Below are 6,391 nucleotides of genomic sequence, written 5' to 3' on the forward strand. Positions count from 1 at the left end.
CCCAAACCCCCATAGCTGCTCCAAGTTTAATTATTGAATGTATGTGGTTGAGTGCTCAATAAATAACATGTTTGCTAGGTTTTTTTCCTCGACGAATCTACGAATTAGATTCTCGCTGTTCAAAGAAAAGAGAATCTTGAGGTTGAAAGTGAAAAACAAACGATTTCGATCTAACAGTTGAGGGATTTAGCTCCATCTGTCTTGCAATTTGACATTGCAATTTGACATTTGATTTTAAACACTGATCTCAGTGGTTCCAAATGGTTCGACCGCGCCACACACAGGAACAGGGCATTTCGAAATTGGCAAAAGGAAAAATGCGGCCGCTTGCCAGGCTATATCTGAGATAAGGGAGGAAACACTTTGTTATGTCTCCGACTGACAGCACGGCTTTTGATAGCTTTTATTCATTATTGTGGTTTTTATAACGCTCATTTTTACTCTTAGGCTAGCAGAAGTTATATTTGAAACTGGAATAAAGAGATTAATTGACAATAATAAAGTGCCTCTGAACATTCAAACAAAACTTAGCCACAAACAAAACCAGGGAGGAGAGTGGTGATGGTCTGTGACGCAGGCTAACAAAACTTCTTTCAATGAAAAATCTTATTGAATTGAATGAGAAACTGGGGCTGATGAGCAGTTTTGGTCTTACTTCTGTTCAATACTGGCTTGTTGGGCTATTCATGCCGCATTTGTTTCTCATTCGTTTGATTAATTGTTTTAAAATGTCACAAGAAAGCCTTCCTTGGGGTAAGGTTAGCGGGGTAAACCCTACATCACAGAATATTTCTATTCTGTGCCCACACCAAGCTCCAAAGAACATCTCACACCAAGCTCCAAAGAACACCTTCAAATGAAGATTCGACGTAGGCTAAAAGACACCGATACCACCAATCAGCGGTGGCGGAAGCTACTGCATAGTGGGAGGGTATTGGACGTGACCAGCGAGACCAAGCCCTTTTGCCTCGCTTCGGTGCTTTGTGCCAGGAGAATTTTCCTTAGGTGAAAATATGATCCACCCCTACCTAACGCTTTTAATCAATTTATAGAAACTATATGTGGACCTTATTTTGACAAAAATGGGGGGGGGGGTAATTAACCCCATACCCTCGAACGACTTTTTGAACGGATCTTGAATCTTTTTACTTATATTTTATCTGTCTGACTAAAGCTAAAAACAAAGCTCATTTGTTTTTTCATCCTTTTCGACAGTTCTTGGCAAGATGGCTTTTCTTTCCTCCTGTGGACCTCAGTCATGCATCTAACGGGTTCCGATCGTTGAATCATAAGAAAAACTCTCATGATTCAGCCAGACTAATTATACCAAACTGAGTCACGATTATCTGAAAGATCAGCCAAGTAAAACGTCTAGAAGACAATCATATTCCTTATTTTACTTTGTTTTCACGGAATATTTTCACTTTATCGTTTCGATCAGTCGAATTAAGGTCGTATTTCAGGTCATCAGGTCAGTTGCGGTTATATTTCTAATAGAAGAGTCTAGAAAAAAAAATCTGTTGATCGAAACAAGATTTGTAAAATTTTGATCGCTTCGGCCAGGCGTGCTGGGACCATCTGAACAAGGGGTATCGGTCTCGCTAAATCAATCTGAACAAAGGGTTTGTGTGACTTTGAACTTCTTGAAAACGTATTTCTTGGCAAAATTTAATTTTATTGTATCTCATCACTACAAACCTAGAAAGAACAACCTGTGCTCAGCTAAGGAAGGTGCGCATATTTTAATGTTAATAAGAATGGTCCATCACCACACCAATGTGCTTTTACATCCAATCCCGCTTCCAAATAGAGGCACTTGTCATCCACCTGAAGGCTAAGGAGGCGATGGGGGCTAAAAGGGCTTTAGTATCCCGACCCGTAATATATTCACCCTCCCTTGCCTCATCCTAGTCCGTAGGAGAACTCCAAGTGACATAATACTCACCAGCGTAGTCAATATTTTAGTCTGCAGGACTCAAAACTGTACCTGTCTAGTTCCACAATTTATTGCTGAAACTCCATTGGAATGTTTTGGATAAAGGACACTGGAGTCAATAAACCAATGATCAACCAGTGATCTGAAGGTGGTCATGGTTAACACAATGCACAGGTGTTGGGGTGACAGATAGGACGAGCCCAGTCGGATAGCGTTAGACACCTGCAGGCGAGGGGCAAATCACTGCTTAAAATCACGTAATCACAAATTAATCACATTAATAAAAATTCAAAGTAATCATACAGTATAACATTACTCACAAAAATTACTGAAAAACAAATATTAGAATCTTTGACCACGTTTATCGGCATATGTTATTGAAAAGTGCAATATTTAAAATGTCCCTTTCGCACTTTTCCAAACTTTTCATGAACACTTTGGAAAATCTGCAAACGCACGCTAAGGAACATGAACATAACAACAACAAGTTTTTCTAAGTACCCTGCTATGGAGCAAAAATTGAGGCCACGTTATGATGTCAGGGTCACTGAAACAACCATTGCTGTTTTTGTTGCCTAAATGCCACTGAAGTTGATCTGACCGAAAACCACGCCTGATAGCAGTCATTTTTCACCCATTGCTACAGGGGTGGATCCAGACAGCTCCGGCTGTTGCAGTTGCACTTGTTACATTTATGGGAAATGATTTATGTCAGATTCTTGTAATTTCCCAAAATAAAGTTCGATCTTTCCGGAACTTGGAATTTTTTCTATCGGTTAAAGTTTCAGGAATGACAGTTTCATTTTCCAATAGCGATGGGCAAAGAACATAGCACATAAATGTGCCTTAATGTCTTTTGCAAGTTGTTCAACAACTGTCTCAATAAAGCCTGAAGTAGATGGCCCACACAACAGAAAACATGCATTTGCCTTGATGTCTTTGGCAAGGTGTTCAACAATTGTTCACTGTTTTTCATTCAAGGCTATTTCCATCCGTGTTATTAATGCTACTGTACAGGAGAGATAGCTTCATTGATGCATATTTAAATTCTGATGACGAAAGTAGATGGCCCACACAACAGAAAACATGCACTTGCCTTAATGTCTCTGGCAAGGTGTTCAACAACTGTTCACTGTTTTTCATCCAAGGCTATTTCCATCCATGTTATTAATGCTACTGTACAGGAGAGATAGCTTCATTGATGCATATTTAAATTCTGATGACGAAAGTAGATGGCCCACACAACAGAAAACATGCATTTGCCTTGATGTCTTTGGCAAGGTGTTCAACAACTGTTCACTGTTTTTCATCCAAGGCTATTTCCATCCATGTTATTAATGCTACTGTACAGGAGAGATAGCTTCATTGATGCATATTTAAATTCTGATGACGAAAGTAGATGGCCCACTGAACAGAGCACATGCATTTGTCTTAATGTCTCTTACAAGGTGTTCAACAACTGTTCACTGTTTTTCACTTCAGGCTATTGTCACCCTGCATCCATAATGTAGGAAACCTATCATATCGATTTAATATTTCGCTTATGCTGCTGTTCAGAAAAGATAACTCTGTTTTTAGTTGTCAATGTTATCAGGGCCGTCGCGAGGCTAGCCTTGTTGAGGGGGGGGGGTGGGGGGGTGGACTATAAATTTACCTGATAAAAAGAATTTTGCCTGAAATTCTTTAGTTGCTGTCATAAATTTCTGCAATGCATTTTGTCAATCTAACTCTGTAAATAATTCGCAACTTTCATTTCAATTTGATAATAACGGAATTTTCCTAATAATTTTCTTAAATCTCTATATCGGAACGGGCAAAGGATATATATTTACTAACCGAGGTTATATATTTACTACCCCATGGTTGCCGCCGAAAGAGCAGGAAATTTTCGAATTTTGATGCTTCTAGTTCCTTGGAAAATGCAATTTTTCAAGTTCATTTCACTAAAGCAATCCTCCTAATCCTATTGAAAATAATTTTTCTTGCAAACAAATTGAACAGCAGATAAAACAACAGGTACAATTTCGCCGTGGTCTTGAAAAGTACCATGTTGTCAGTTACTTCTAAATCTAGGTAACAAGCAGCACTTGTTGTCAATTTAGATCCCTCTTTCCATCTTAGCATGCCTTTTGAAGGTTAAAAAAAATCTGGAGCTCATAGTGAATTGTAGTTGACGCTTCTACCGAGAAACTTTAAACCGCGGAAATGGACACAAGACACAATTTTACCTAAAGATGGCCTGGATCTTTCGATTTAGTGCCAACAAGAAATCTTCAAATCATTAGTTTGTTTACCTTCATTCATATTAAGTAATATCATATTTAACCAACGGAGCAACTACCTTTGCTTGATCCTTTATTGATTTTATGACATGAAGGTCTCTAAAATACCTAAAACCTTTCTCCCACCGAGCGGATTTTACCTGAAATTTCCTGTTGAGATACTATTGGGGGGGGGGGGGTGTGACAAACCCACACCCCCCGGTCGCGACGCCCCTGAATTTTATTAAACTTTTGTACCTTTTTTCTTTCGCAAATCTGCAACGGTCAATTTTTTCTCTGGGTCCTCTCCTGTGCGGAACTGCTAATTTTATTTTTCAATTTCATATAGTATGTTGCAAAATCGTTGCCAAACTGGCATGATTGTTTGTCATTTAACATATGAAACATTGTTGTTTATCTTGGCTTATGAATTGGTTTACCGTCATGTGTTCAAACGACGTTTATTGCACATGAAATTATTTGAGAGCACTTTTTGATCTATGATTCAATTTTTAAATAATCCTAAATTGATAAAAAATTAATCACATTTATCTCTTAAAATCAAATTAATCACACACAAAATTGATTTAATCGTAAAGTGATCACTAGTGATTATTAATCGCGTACACCATTTTCAAGAGTAGTTTGCTCCTCGCCTGCAGGTAACTGGCAACTCTTGGTACAATTCAATGACTCTATTGCCGAATGCCTAAGCTGCCAAATAGATGAATGGTCATATGAGCAGAAAATTGGTCATTTGGAAGGGCACTTCGAATAGGAATGATAGCAGAATAGTTCAAAAGAGCTAGGATATAGGAATGCGCCGTTTAAAATGATTTTACAATAAAATCACGACAAAAAGAGCCATTCAGTACATCATATTACACAATTGTTTCAATACCAAATACCGTACCGTACCATACCATACCGCACCGTACCGTACCGTACCGTACCGAAACGTACCGTACCGTACCGTACCGTACTGTACCGTACCGTACCGTACCGTACCGTACCGTACCGTACCGTACCGTACCGTACCGTACCGTACCGTACCGTACCGAATTCTAATGGAAACAAATTCAAAACATAAGAAAAACAAATTAATGATTAAGCTGCTTAAGACACTGAGCAGTAATCGAAACGAATTTCGAGATTAAAAGTAGACTTACCATGATGAGATTACAGTACAGGGGTTATTCTAACGTGGTTTTATTACCGATTTATAGGGTTGTAAATTTGATTTATGGTGTTGTGATTTTAATTTTGTGGTGTTTCAAAAATTTGACCAACTGGAAAAATATTTCGCAAAATATAAGGAATCGTTAGATAAAACTCAAAACATAAAAACTTAACAGAACAAAAGAATTATAGTAGATAGTCAACAGGGACGGATTTAAGCAACAATGATTGGGTGTTAGACACTAATTAGATTTCTGTACACACCCTTTAGGTCACTGGTAAATGATGGAAACGCCAATTTCTAAAATTCGTATTGTAACTTTAAGGTAAAGAAGATAAGAAACAGTGGCGTAGACAGGGTTGAAAGATAGGATGGGCAAAAAGGGGGAAACTTTTTGCTGACCACAGCCTTAAGAATTTGGGAAAACACGCTATTTTGAAAATGCGTTTGGAAAATTTCTGGCAGAGGTATGCTTATAAGAAATATTTTTTTATAGAATAGGTCAGATTTGTCATTAAAATTAGAGAGTTCATTCTATAGCTCTCTTCACTTAAAGCTAAAAATTGATCGACCTCTTCCTTGTTTTTTCTTATCTAAAATAACTGCACAAATTTTCAAATCTGGAACAAAATTTCAAATCTCGTGAAAGGCTCAAATTGGCACTGTTGGGGTCACTACGGCCCCCCTGCCCCCAGCAATGACGCCCCTGTACCACCATTTCTTTTGGTTTATTCTCAACAGTAGAGTTAAAAAGATTAGCGACAAAGATACCAGTGATTGTATTTGTAGTGTTGTAAATTTTTCTTAGAATAACCCCTGTTACAGTAGAATGCAATATTTAAAAGCCTATAATACAAAAATTTTATATCAACAAAGAGTTGACTCAAGTGAATTTGAGAATTTTTTCTTATTTTGATGACGAATATTGTTACGACAAGCAAGTAAAACCTAAGAGAAAAGGAGACGAAAGAAGAACTTATAGAACAATCAAAAGAAGGGGTAGAGAGCACGGAA

Source organism: Rhopilema esculentum, chromosome 7, assembly GCF_057945365.1.
Source record: "Rhopilema esculentum isolate cy_ngs chromosome 7, ASM5794536v1, whole genome shotgun sequence".
NCBI lineage: Eukaryota > Metazoa > Cnidaria > Scyphozoa > Rhizostomeae > Rhizostomatidae > Rhopilema > Rhopilema esculentum.